Source organism: Carassius gibelio, chromosome B4, assembly GCF_023724105.1.
Source record: "Carassius gibelio isolate Cgi1373 ecotype wild population from Czech Republic chromosome B4, carGib1.2-hapl.c, whole genome shotgun sequence".
Classification (NCBI taxonomy): Eukaryota; Metazoa; Chordata; class Actinopteri; order Cypriniformes; family Cyprinidae; genus Carassius; species Carassius gibelio.
The window spans coordinates 4918650-4933714 of NC_068399.1; the positions used below are offsets into that span (position 1 = coordinate 4918650).

The window sequence follows — 15065 nt, forward strand, 5'->3', positions numbered from 1 at the left end:
TATACATATTTATGGACAACAAATTAATCAATTATAATCAACAACTGCAGCAAACGTGCACTTTGAATTGTAAAAATGACATGTCAAGGTTATATAATTCAACATTTATTGAACAAAATTGGGCTCCGTACATGGCTGACAGGTGAACACAGTCAAAAGCCAAAAGATTGGTAACCAGAATGAGTCCATGAAAGATCAACAAATCCAGAGGAGAGATGCAAGCACAGAAACCTTGAGTCATCTTGAGAGGGTTGCACTGCAGGCACAGGTAAACTGGGCAGAGAACAGAGCAGATTGGAGATTGATATGACAGGACTAGACCGGGACTGACCAGAGTGATTAGTGAGCAGACAGGAGAAATCAGTCTTCTCAAAAGGTCCTCTGTGTGTGTGATCTTAAAATGGTAAAATTCAGATTATTTTTCATAAAAGCTCTATTTATCTTACCTTAGAATTTATGAGCCGTAACCTTGTCCTTCAGTCATGTCACCCATGTTTGGTGTATTGCAGAATTTAAAAAAGAAATTATGTTGTGTTAACAAGAAAACCAATGAACAGCCATGTTATTATAACTGACATTAGTAAAGATGAATAATACAAATATATCAAATGTGTTGCTCACTGTTTGTTACCTTTACATAAACTAATGTTAACAAATGAGACTTTAAAAGGTTTGTTCACCCAAAAATGAAAATTCTGTCTTTAATGTCTCTCCCTCATGTCGTCCCAAACCAATAAGACCTTCATTCATCTTCAGAACACAAATTAAGGTATTTTTTATGAAATAGTGAGGGTATCTGATCCACATATCCACATGAACGCAGCATTGTCATTGCACCTTTACAGGTCCAGGAAGGTAGTTAAACAAACTGTTAAAATAGTCAACATGACTACAGTGGTTCAACCTTAATGTTAGGAAGCAACGAGAATACTTTTGGCTGCCAAAACAAAACAAAAATAATATTTTCACTGGCGAATAACATTAAGGTTGAACCACTGTAGTCATGTTGACTATTTTAATGATGTCAGGAATTACAGCTACACTGATCTGAGGTGAATTCCACAAATGAAAACATTCTGAAAGTGTTACATACTTTTTTTATTGTTACTTAATCTTTAAATTGTATTCAATTTAATAGATTTATTAATAGATCCATTCAATTGTTTACAAGAAAATACTTAAAATAATGTATGCTTACCTTCATTGTTAGTTTTTATAGGAACACCCACCTGGAGGGTAAAACATGGCCAAACTCAATATATAACTTATTGATGATCCTAGAACACACAGTTTGTCATTAGGCATTGCATTTATGTTCTAGGCTCATCTGCTCACCTGTATATAGTATGCAACATCAATAAGCTGTATAAATAATTTGATCTTTTAATTCTACTATTTGATTACTTTAAGGTACTTATAGTGAATTCTCTACAGTTCAGTGATTGAAACACTGCTGCAGGTTCACATTTATCTGCAGTTTCCAACATTATCAGTTGCTAATGTCATGTTGTTCGACATGTATTACAGTTTTCTGTGCAATAGTCTGACCCCTCAAAACATCTAGTCTCTAGTTCATCGTATAGGTCATTACATTCAAAATGGTTAATATAGTTGTCATAAACTGCCAAGCACATTTTTTTTTACACATTATTATTATTAGACTTTTTGTCAATTTGGCATGAATTGTGCAAGTGAATCTTTACTAATGAAGATAATGTAGATGATAAACCAATGATAAACCATTTCTCTGAAATAGCTCAAAGGTTCATCTCATGAATTCTCAGTTAGAAAGCTTATACTGTACAGACAGAGGACAACACAAGAGCTACACATTCTGAAAATTTACTTATTTTCACCTTTGTGCCCACATTTCTTTTTTTCTTTTCTATATCACAATGACATTGTAAAGATTTTCTATAAAAAAAATTTGGTCAGACCACTAGTAAAAGTGTAACTGTGAATTCTGTCCAGTCTCTTTCAATCAATATCCCACATACAGTAATGTTTAAATTTATACTTTTGAAATAGGATATATAAGCATATGGCATACTGTTCAATACAGTAACTGTCATCCAAAACAGTTGCCATGGTTTACATCAGAACATCCCTCCAGAGTACACTGTTATATTGACAACAATGACTTAAGCGATTTGACTTTCTTATCCGTAAACTATGACACAAGGACGTGTCATTCTGATGGCACTTACATGTTCATGTTCATTTATTTTTGAGAGATGAACGAAGGATTTTGAGCAAGAGACTGGCTTCTGCAGGTAATCCATGGTGTTTTGCTATTTGTACGAGTTGTTTTGCAAATCTCAAGGATGATTCGAGAAATGTACCAAAGCAACTGAGAAAAACTGTAACTGTCATATTTGATCTATTTGAGGTGTCCTTCCTTGGAGTAGTGTATTTATTAATGTACATTACGTTTTTTTTTTTTCATTGAGTAGCATTAAGATCTGAGGAAATAAAATTAAACTTGACTAAAATGAACTCTGTTTGCAAACATTTTAAAAGAGCTTTCTCTTGACTCGAATGATGTCATTGTAAACAAAATACTTGACATCCTTCCATGTCCTGGTCTTCAGTGCTGGGGACTCCTGTGTGATGCACAGCATGCAGGCTTCTTTCCCTGGTACTTTTCTCAGAGCTATAAACTTGCCCATTCTTCTCTCGACTGCACTGCTCTCCTCTTCACTCCATGGTCTCTTTGTTTTCCCTTTTTGAATATATAATGGAAAAATAAACACAGCTTAGCAAAATCTCTAAAATGTGAATATCTCAAGGTTAAAAGTGTTTAACTCAGCTGCCATCTTATGACACTAAACATTGATTAACATTTGAAAAAAATTGCACCTTTTAGCCTCAGAAAATACAGTAAATATATGAAACTTATTATACACATGTAAAATAATTTTGTTGACATTTTTCTTTTTGGCTAGACTGAGGAAATAAGGGCCCTTTGTAAGGGGTGTGGAATAGATAAAGAATCTAAGATGGATGTAATCATCCGACTTAAAGAAAGGATGTCAAATAGAGTCACTTACAACAAGGTTTTTGAAAAAGTGTGGGGTGCATCTGGTAAGTCAAACTGTAAAATTATGAATTAGGGCGGCATAAAAATATTGATATGTTATCGTTTACATAATCATTTTGCTTTTCAAATTGCTTCAAATTTAGGTGAAGTGATTTGTCGATTTTAAAATGTAGAAATTTATAGACACAAACATATCGAGTATTCATGGATTTTGAGTTGACATGTCTTTCACTTTAGATGACTTGGCAGTTATAACCTTCCTGTGTGGAGTTGTGTACTTTGTGAAATGTAACATCAGAGCAGAGAGCCCTCACGATTATGCTGACATCCTGCTTTCATGGAAACACGTACCAAATATTACTGTGTACGACTACCCAAGGGTTCTAGCCTCACATGCAAACCATCGTTCAAAAAAATTATTTCATCCTTGTGAAGGTTGATTACTGTATCCATCTGAAGAAAATATCAAGAAGGCATCTGAAAATGACTTGGAAGTCAGTTTGCCATGGCTTAACCACTGAAAAGAACCAGCTGATCAAGATGTTTTTTGTGATGTGTTCCATCAGAACAATAGTAAAGATCTTAAGGATTCCTTGAGGAAGATTGTCTTGGTCCCGGCGCTTGCAGGAAAAATAAACAGTCAGACAGCAGAGCAACTCTTTTCAGATATGAATAAAAATAACTACTTCCTGAACATGATGAAACCATCATCCCACATTTTCCTTGCAAGAAATATTTTGCACCATAAAAATGTTGCACGGAACAATAAGGTTGTGAAGCAATTAGGAAAACTTACTGACGAGAACACTGAATGACAGTTTGATTGCAATGGAAAGATAATTTTGGGTAATACATTATCACTGTATATATGTTTATAGTAAAGATATATATGAATCTAAATGTATATGCTTATGTGTTCTAGGTGCAGCCATGGCAGAGAGTCCTTGGTCCTCCAAAACCATTGAGTCTGGAGTATGCAGTCAAATTTCAGGTATGAAGGCACTGTTGTGTGTAGGAAGATCCATCATCTTTGAGTGTGTGTGTGTTGTGTGTGTGTGTGTTAATAATAATCAATAATTTTGTCTTACATGGATGACTTGCCTTTTTGGTGGTCTTGAATTAGCATCATTGTAAAGGTGCATTTATGTTAGAAATCACAGATTTGGAAAGAAAAACTTATCTTGCAGTGGCCGAAATGGTTATCCCTTTGGCATTTATCTGGTGTGACGACACCTGCTGTTGATTCTGTGAATTGTGGTTGGCACCTGAGCCCATTAATCACCTAAATTGCCAGTCTACTGGAAACACCTGTTTGTGCCTTGGATGCTGTTTAAGAGATCACTAATTGACCGGGGAGAGTCAGTCTTTGGTTTTTGACACTTTGGTTGTGTTGTATTTTGTTACTCTTTTCATTTTCACTTCAACACTACATTACATTTCATACCTGCATCTTGCTTTGCACACTGACCTTACTGATGAATACAGAAATACTGTTTTTTTTTTATTATTATTGTTTTCATTCTATAATTTAGTGTTGTCTTATTTTGTAAGTAAATAAATATTACATTGAGCTTATAATTTGGTTTTCGTGTGTCCCTTGTTTTGTTGCTTCCCTTGAGCCAAGGATCGTTACACTGGACAACCTGCTGTTACAGGGTTTCAGTCACCTTAGAGCAGCTCGCTATCTTAAAGCTGAAGTAGGGAACTTTTAGAAAACGTAGACTAAGCCTGAAATTTTGAACAATCACATGCCAAATGTTACTGTGTACGACTACCCAAGGGTTCTAGCCTCACATGCAAACCATCGTTCAAAAAAATTATTTCATCCTTGTGAAGGTTGATTACTGTATCCATCTGAAGAAAATATCAAGAAGGCATCTGAAAATGACTTGGAAGTCAGTTTGCCATGGCTTAACCACTGAAAAGAACCAGCTGATCAAGATGGTCACCCTGTTACTGGTTCATGTGACCATTATGTTTTTAGTGATGTGTTCCATCAGAACAATAGTAAAGATCTTAAGGATTCCTTGAGGAAGATTGGCTTGGTCCCGGAGCTTGCAGGAAAAATAAACGGTCAGACAGCAGAGCAACTCTTTTCAGATATGAATAAAAATAACTACTTCCTGAACATGATGAAACCATCATCCCACATTTTCCTTGCAAGAAATATTTTGCACCATAAAAATGTTGCACGGAACAATAAGGTTGTGAAGCAGTTAAGAAAACTTACTGACGAGAACACTAAATTACAGTTTGATTGCAATGGAAAGATAATTTTGGGTCATATATTATTGTAATGAGGAGTGTCAGAGTCTTTTGGGCCCAAATGCAGTGCTTTATTTAAGAATGGTCAAACAGGCAGAATTCAGGAACGGTGTCAGGTATGTCAGGGAAATCAAGAATCATTAATGGTAACAAGCAGAGATCAGGGCAGGCAGCAGAGAATCACAGTCGGTATAAACAATCCAAGATAAGACATGGAAGGAACAAACACAGGGAAAACACTCGGAAATGTAAGACTAGGCTAAACAAGACTTCGCCAAGACTGAGAGTAAAGACACAGTTTATATAGGGGAATGGTAATGAGGAATACCCGGCTATGATTATCCCTAAGAACGGGACACCAAATACAAAAGTCCAGAGTCGATTAAACAATCCAAGATCAGACACGGGGAGAACAAACACAAGGAAAAACGCTCAGAAATGTCAGACAGGCTAAACAAGACTTCGCAGGGAGTTGGTGTGAGTGTGCTGCTTATATGGGTGTGTTTGTATTAGCAGGTGTGCAATCAGATGCAGGGTTGAAATCAGATGCAGGTGTGTGTGCAATCAGTTCCATGGAATGGGGCAGGATGGGAAATGGAGTTTGAATGAGTCCTGAGTGGAGTCCTGAGCTAGAGATCGTGACATAATAATGGAAGTGGAAGTGGAGAGGCCAGGGACCGGGGCAGAGCCAGAAGAGCGGGAAGCCAGGGTGGAGCAGGCAGAACTGACACCCTTCCTGGGCTTCCTGGAACCCACCAGGGCAGAGCAGACGAGACTGAAGCCCAACAGGGGCGAAACAGAGGACCATCATAGCCGAGGAGACGAGACAGAAGTCGTGACAGGACAGACAGTGAGTTGGTGGATGGACTCCATGGCCATGACAGGATAGGACGAGAGCTCTGGAGGTTCGGCTGAGATGTGACAGATGTGAGATGTTCAGCAGAGAATCGAGTCGATTAAACAATCCAAGATCAGGCACGGGGAGATCAAACACAAAGAAAAATGCTTGGAAATGTCAGACAAGCTAAACAAGATTTTGCAGTGAGTTGGTGTAAGTGTGCTGCTTATATGGGTGTGTTTGTATTAGCAGGTGTGCAATCAGATGCAGGTGTGTGTGTGCAATCAGTCCCAGGAATGAGGTGGATGGGAAATTGAGTTTGAATGAGTCCTTAGTGAGTCCTGAGCTAGAGATCGTGACAATTATCACTGTATATATGTTTATAGTAAAGATATATATGAATCCAAATGTATATGCTTTTGTGTTCTAGGTGCAGCCATGGCAGAGGGTCCTCGATCCTCCAAAACCATTGAGTCTGGAGTATGCAGTCAAATTTCAGGTATGAAGTCACTTCCTGTTTGTTGTTGACATCTGTACTGTGTTTGAGCTCCGTCACTATATTCTTTTTAGCGACTATTTTTATCTTAAAAATCAATTTTATACACCATCTTTTCCGTTTCTATAACGTGTAAATATATACTGTATTGTATTCTACAACAAAAACAATCAGAGTGCCTCATTATCACTATTTGATCTCCTGAGTCCGCTATAAGCTTATAGCCTGTTAGCATCAGCAAGCGTGGTTGCTGCTAACTGCGCTTACATTGCTAATACTCTATTCACACACATTACCATTGCTGTACTAACTGTTAACTTGCTTTAACGGCGGATGAATGTCTACCTTTGATTGCAGGTGAGGACACGTTCAAGCTGCATTCTGTGTAGCTAGACCTGGAGGCAGTGGAGAGGAAGATTCGTGACCTGGAGGTGAGACAGGCCCAGCTGAGAGAGCGGAGTGCCGCGCTGGAATCATCCCGGGCTCACGCAGATACCCACGATCCTGAAGGCCGCCAAGACGCTGAAGAGGGACTTCAGGAGCCTGATCGATACGGTTCGCAGCACAATACGCGGCGACGATCATCGTGTCAGGACCACTGGACACCTATCGACAAGGACACGAAAGGTTCAGTAGAATTATTGCTTTAAATGAATGGTTGTTGTCATGGTGTAAAGAACAGAAACAGCTATTTGTTAATAACTGGAATCTTTCTGAGAGCGTTCTAGGCTGTTTCTCTGACAACAACTGCAGGACACTTCACTCCATGTGACCAGTGAGAATACTCTCAAATAATTATTATGATAAAAGTACTTGCGTTGCACAAAATATTTAGAGAGACACACTATCTCTGTTTAAATCTAGATTAAAAACGCATCTCTTTGCGCCAAGCATTTGAATAATGTATCTCTTAAATTGTGATGTAGTTGCATCTCATCAAATGCACATTTTATTCCTTAGCTTGGGTTAAACTAATTAATTTTACTTTGTTGGATCAGCAGCTATGCTAATGATGTCTCTATTTGTTTCTATGTAACTAGGATTTACACAAGCTCCAGTCTGGATCCAGGGAGATCATGGGTGGCTGGCAAGGACATTCTAGTCCCGTCGTTGACTCAGGAGTTCCACCAGGCAAACCCTAATCGTCCTGCACCCAGACCAAGGGGACGGCCTCGGAGAACACCTGGAGGTATCCTTTGACCTTGTCTTTTGGATTGCTGATTTGGATTTGTTTGCTATCTGGATTGACGCTATTGTTTTACCACCCTTTGCCTGCTTATTGACCATGATATCTGCTCTCCATTCGCCTCTGTTTGTGCTGTTGTGCTTAATTATATGTTCTTCATATACAATAATATAGGTTACTGAAATTATTATTAAGGCTTGTTTTTATTTCATTTCTTAGGGTTTTCATCGCCTTGGTCTTGAAGGAATGTTGTATTGTTTTACTGTGTACTTTACCATATGTATGTTTCATATGACAATAAAACTTTTTAAAAAAGTTCTGTGCATGTTTTTATATTTGGAAAAATCATATTTTTCTTTTTAAAATTTTCATTCCAGAAAAAGAAAAAAATGCTTTGTGAGTGTACAGTGGCTAATTTACAGTAACCGCAAAAATCACACTCAACCTCATTATAAGAGTTTATTCATTCAAAAGTTTTATGGAGTTTTGATAGTTTGATAGTGATAGTTTTCAAAATTCATATGGATACTGTTATTTACCACCAAATATTTTCTTACAAGTCTCATGGGACATACCCTGAAGGATTTACCAAGACAGAGAATAACACTTTTCAAAAACAATCCCACACTTTCGTGATCAAAGGTTATAAATAAAATAAGTACAAAGTACAAAGTATATAAACTTATGTTTTGTTATTTATTTATGGATGTGCAGTATACATGTCTATATTAATTTGCTAAATGGTGTTATTTCACAAAATCAACTCAAAGTTCAGAGTGTAAAATGTATCAAATGACTGTAAATGCGAAATGGAGTGCATAACACTCTTTGGCTTAATTTTATGTAATATAAATATGTAATAGGCTATAATAGCCTATATGTCCCTTTATAATAATAATAATAATAAAATAAAATAAAAATAACTTTATTTAATGGTTAAATGGTTCCGTTACACCTAGGTTGTTCGCGATTAGACCTGACTAGTCATTGGAATCAATAAATATAACTTTAGACATGGGCTAAATGTGTTGAATAAAATCTAAATGACATGAGGCCTATCGACTGCAATGTTGAACAAACAAACACGGAAACAACGGGGTTAGAATATGAGGAATATGACACTAAAATGTAGTTTGATACATTGATCTCGATATCAATGATAAACTCTAGACATTTACGTTACACTCAATATGGATTGCTATAGCTAATAAGCCTGCATGTTCTCTGTTTCAAAGCCAATGAGCTTTAGTCGTCTGTCTCTCTGCAAGAAGATAATTGTCCACACGAATACCAGAACAGTAGCCTACTGAGTCAATAAGTTTTTGAAAAGCTTACGTCTAAAATAAAAACTTAGTTTAAATGTTATAAACCATTATACAAACCAACCAGTAACAAGGTTAATCACACACACTTTTACAACCCTGTTAAATAAAGGTTTGGTTAAATTAATATAATGTAACATCTTTCAATTTTCATGGTCTTTCTTCTTATTAAAGAAAATCAAACAGCTATGCATTTTTATCCATGTTCTAATTTACAGTAAATTACACACACACACACACACATATATATATATATATATATGTATATATATATATATATATATATATATATATATATATATATATGTATGTATATGTATATATATATATATATATATATATATATATATATGTATATATATATATATATATATATATATATATATATATATATAAGTTACACATATTACATACATAAGTTAGTGTGAGGCATCTTATTTATTTAGTATCAGGTCAAAATTAACCATGCATATTTATTTTAATGAACAAACAGGTAATATCTTTTTTCAAATGTTGCCAAATTTGTTGACAACAATTAAAGACATGTATACTGGATATAATACTGCATCTGTTGTATCAGGGATTTTTAATGATTTAGTTGTCTATATCCCAAAAAATTTAATTAATTGAGTATACCAGCTATTTTTTTTACAACAACAACATTTATATATGCTTTTAATTGATTTTACTGGCCCTTAATTTTATTTTGTTTACAAAATATCACATAGACTATTCGTTTTTACATAGATGGTCAATGGGCTAAATGCACAAGATGGCTCCGGTGAGCTTCAGCGACGCGAGTGTGTGCATACTTACCGTAATTGCTAGAGGGATATAATTAATGATTTTCAAATGTAACAGCGGATAGTGGTATATCAAAAACATGGGGAAACAACCTCCCTACATTTTGCGTACCTCTTTGTGGGATTTCTGATAAAGCATGTTTTATTAACTTTATTTGATAACATAATTTACAACTAACTGTACAATTAAACGTAATGTAATTATGGTAGGTTTGCATTAAATAAAAGATCGCTGTTTGCATTCATGTGTGTTTTTATCTGTTTATTTGTTTTGTGGAAGATCTGCAGCATAAATCATTATCTGTCTATGATCAGCCATGTATTTGTTATTCTTTTGCATTAATTATCAGTTTAAACAGATATTAAAATTAGTCATGTATTGTTTACTGTGTAAAATAATAAAATATGTTGTGAAAATAACAATGAAACAGACTGTATGTGCACAATTGAGAAATGGATACTTCTGAAGATAAATCACTTATTTGATCACATTTCACTCAAAAAAATAATAATAATGCAAACATTTTTGAGAAATAAGTAATTTGTACATTTGGTAAGATAAAAATACATTATGTAGCTGTGTATACACACCATGAGTTCAACTTTCATTTCGTGAACAGTAGGGAACATTAGCATTTGAAGTGATATTATAAATCCTGTAAACATATAGAAGGTAATATTTGGATTTCTCCGGTCTCTCGACGGTTAGCACAACCGGAAATATCATTGCACACACTCACAAGACCGGAAATCCAAGATGGCAGAGATATGCAACTAGCCCATTGTTCTATATCATATCAAAAACAACAAATAGAGGCAAAGGTTGTTAATGGACAAGAGGATGCCAATGCCATTTTTAAAGAGTTTCATGCCAGCAGCATCGGAGCTCACTGCAGTCAAAACAAGACAAGCGATGCCATTTCCAGAGGGTTTTACTGGTACAGGACATTGACTGGTGGGTAATAACACATTTGCTGTTTTGAGATTAGTTTAATATTAACTTTATAAGCAACTTCATTTTTCATCATGTCAAATTCAACAAAACAAAGTTTGTGAGAGCCTTTAATGCTTCTGTCTGTTGTCGCAAGGTGGCTCAGTGTGAACAGCCAGTTAATGTTGTCTTAAACAGGGGACTGACTTCACCCCAGTAGAGGTATGAATCATTTTATATTAAATATAGAAATGAGAATGGACAAATATAACAAACAGGGAAATACATATACACACTGAAGAACAAATGAGGTATGATAACATTAACTAATGAATGGTAACAAATGAGAACATTGTAGAAACATAGAAAATCAAGGAGACAGGGAAAGAAACTGAAAAATTATGTCATTATTTACTCACTCTCATGTCATTTAACTTTAAATATCATAAATATATTTTTACTAAAGCTTAGAGAATTTGAAATTGAAAGTCCGTTAACATGAAACATTCTTACAAATGTCCATAAACACATACAAAAACAACCCATGTTACTCCTATGGTTTAATCACAATTAAAGTAAATTATACTATTAATATATGTCCAAATTTTCTATTTAGGGTGAACTAACACTTTAAATAATATACATTAGTATAAAAACTATAAAAATAAATGTTATAGATTCACGAAAGCGTGGAAGACACAGTAACTGTGGAGCAAGTCAGAGTGTGTGTTGAGGATTAGTGAAGGTTTGTGTGAGGCTGAGGCAAACATTAAAGTCTCTCAAAAGAAAATGAGAAAAAGGTTGTGTCCATCCATCAAACCCTTTGTAGTGGGGGACAAAGTATGGAGGCAAAACATGAGAAGCCAACAGTGGAAAGGGGAAAAACTGGAGGCTAACTACCTGGGTCCTTTTTTTTTTTTTTTACCTCCATATAATTACAAAAGTTTTTTTGTTTCTTTTCTTTCTGTCAGGTCATGAATGTGTGTATGCTCCTCCTCCTGCAAAAATATAACACAAGGTCCTGCGACAAGGCTGCAGCCATCAACACTTTTGAAATGTCCAACATTTGGCAACAGAAGTAAGCTTACTAAGCAAAACAAAGTAGTATGCTATTGGTGTTCAGTTGTTCACCTTTTCTGCTTATCATGGACTGGCCATAATGATCTAAGTTTAAATATAAAGTGCTTTATAAATTCTGTACACCACGTCAGGCCAAAGGTGTAAGTTAAAGTAGATATAATAAACACTTCTTATACTTCTAAAGTATATTAGAAAACTAGAAAATGTGAGTTTACATAACATATATTTTGTTTTCCAAATGAACCCAAAGTACGAAATCATACTATAATTAATCACTGCCATCATTGGACTTTGACGGTACTATTTTTTCTCATGATTACAGCCTTATTAGAAACATACATGAAATGGGTTAATAATCCAAGAATGTGAAATTTGAAAACATAAAATGTATGATGTTAAATTTTTATGGTTTTTCTTCCTTTTTTAGATCCTTTATGAGACAAAACGGAGTTAACATATCTCGATGGATTTGTGACACACTGCCACACCCCCAACAAAAAGATTACAGTTCCTGTGGGGCCTTTGTCCTGAAGGTAACTAAAAACATCAGAGTGCATTAAATTCAGGAAATTGACTGAATGGGCGGATTGGTGCTGAATAGTGTGGTAAAGAAAAATGCAGTTCAGGAAATAAACAGTTAATAAGATTATGCGATATGAGATTCATTGGACAATGGTAACCTTTTTAGTTACACTCAGCATCACTACCCCCTCCTAGCCTGCGAATGTCATGCCCCGGGACGGCCCCTTTGCTTGGAATAAAACGATAGAGTAAAATCTTTCCCCTCCGCTGGGACGGCTCCTCAGTGATTCCCATAACATCATGAAGCAGAGGTTCAAACTTGGGTCCAACCAATGGCCACAAGCTTTGGCGTCTGCTCTTATGGAGAATATTTATATAGCGTATTTTATTTTAGATGAACTAGAAACAAGGTTTAATTTATTATATTTATTAAGTATTATTTTGAAATGTAAGTCAGTAACAATTGGCTGAAGCCACAGCAAATTGTGAAAGTCTTTGCGAAAGGAGACCCCGCCCCATTTTGGAGTTTCCGCCCACTTTTGGAGTTCATGCCCCATTTCGGAGATCTCCGGTCTGCAATTATACCCACTTGCGCATATTGGAAAGCTCTCGCGGTTATTTGTACTACTAAATATGTAAATAATATTTGACCTTCGATCGATTCAGTCTGTAAAGATGAGCTCTTGTCCTTCAAGGCAGCTTGAAGTAAGCCTGTGTTACTGAATGAATGACAATAATAACCCGCAACAAACTGTAGCACACTGTAACATTAAAAACTTGTATCGATGTTATTGGTTACTTCAGTAACACAAGCTTACTTCAACCTCTCTGAAGGACAAGCGGAGGAGGAAGATGATGCCGCTCCGTGTCTCCTGAGAGTTCATCTTTACAGACTGAGACGATCGAAGGTCAAATCCTATTTACATATTTAGTAATACAAGGCACGACCTATTGCATATAAATCACTGCGAGAGCTTTTCTTTTTCTTTTTTTATTAATGCAGAGAACAAAAATATACAAAGTATAAACATACATCACATAAAATCAACCACACACACACACACACACACAAAAACAATAAAGAATAAAATAGAATTAAAGAGGGCCAAAATCTAAACAAAATTACACAAGGAGATCAAAGGCAGAGCAAATTCTAACAGTCCTTATATTTTCTTATTAGTAGGTACTGAGATTACATTTAAATAGTTTTCCATTTCTTTTAGGAAAACAGAGAAGACAGGTTTAGAGTTGGAGAATTTGCATTTGTGAATGTGAAATTTGTTTAGGAAAAAAAAAATTAATACCAAAACTGATATTTTCGTTTGTGGGGTCAGAGTCATAATACCCAAATATAATGTTTTTCATATGTACTGAGAAGCCTGGCAAAATCTTACACTTGACAAACACACCAATATCATCCCAAAGTTTCTGAGTGTAGTGACATGACCGAAATAAGTGTACCACAGTGTCTTCAGAACTCGAACAAAAAGAGCATGAAAGATCAATGTCAGATGTAAATCTTTGAATAAACAACTTTACAGGGTAGAACCTGTGTATGAGCTTTAAATAAATGTCTTTCACTTTGTCTGTGAAAAATAATTTTTGCGGTAGAGACCAGATTTAATCACCACGAGAGCTTTGCAATATGTGCGCCACTGAGTGACGTCTGTACTTCCCAGTCAGAGAGCACCTGTCCATCAAAAGCTCACTATCCAATCAGAGTAGATCACTGTTAACCCCGCCCCCACGAGAAGTTTGTTTCAAAACACCAAACGAAAATTGCAAAGTTATTAGTGAAAACGAATCTTTGAAAAACATTAACAAAGGATGAAGCATATTTGAAGAGCCTGCTAAATTTGTGCGACTGAGTTCATTTTTTTCATTTTCATTGTGGTTTTTCTTCTTTCATAATGGCATATTTTTGATAGTTTCTGAAAAAGTTATGTTCAGTTTTATAAAGTTTAATTCATTATTATTGAACCAAATGTAATTCCATATATATTTAGATCAGCTGTGACGTCAGCTTATGCTGGTTTCACTGCAGCTGCATGCACAAGTCAATAAAGGCAAAGACCTTCATCTGCCAGACATGCAGCACATGAAAACTGGGCAGAAAAAAACTGCTGGACTGTAAATAGTTAATTTTCTTGTAGAAACAGTTTAGTAAAGATACAACAGACTTTTTTTGTTCCGTATATTTATTGTAGTTATAATTTTCTGTATAGATCATTTTATTTTTCTTTGTAAATTCTTAAAAGGACTGTTCACCCAAAAATGAAATTTGTCTTCATTTACTCATCCTCATCACTTACTCACTGCAGACAAGCTCTAGTCCATAGGAGGCAACTGCACTGCTTCACAATTCAAGTGGAAATGAAGGAAGTGTAAAATTAAAATTATATTAATATAGGAAATAGTTTCTCTGAATATATTATTTATCCTGTAGTTATGTGTTTGAGTAAAACAACTACTAATGAGATTTCTTTTAAAACTTAATTAAAAATAAAAATATGGTAATTTAAAGCAGAAATTACAATTTATCAAAATAACAAAACAGATGCCATGTTTTCAGACATGTGTGT

General features: G+C 35.4%; 1 long non-coding RNA gene across 3 annotated transcripts; it reads right to left on the bottom strand.

The window, feature by feature from the left end:
• Positions 1-89: 89 nt before the first annotated feature.
• Positions 90-5313, bottom strand: LOC127956104 (uncharacterized). 3 transcript variants are annotated; one of them, XR_008153468.1, is made up of 4 exons: positions 4129-5313; positions 1199-2722; positions 447-474; positions 90-273 (listed from the first exon to the last, which is right to left on the bottom strand). It is a non-coding gene; the product is annotated as an uncharacterized LOC127956104 (long non-coding RNA). The 3 variants fall into 3 exon arrangements; XR_008153466.1 differs by having other exon boundaries at positions 447-2722; XR_008153467.1 differs by lacking the exon at positions 4129-5313 and adding an exon at positions 3392-4122 and having other exon boundaries at positions 447-2722.
• Positions 5314-15065: the final 9752 nt, after the last annotated feature.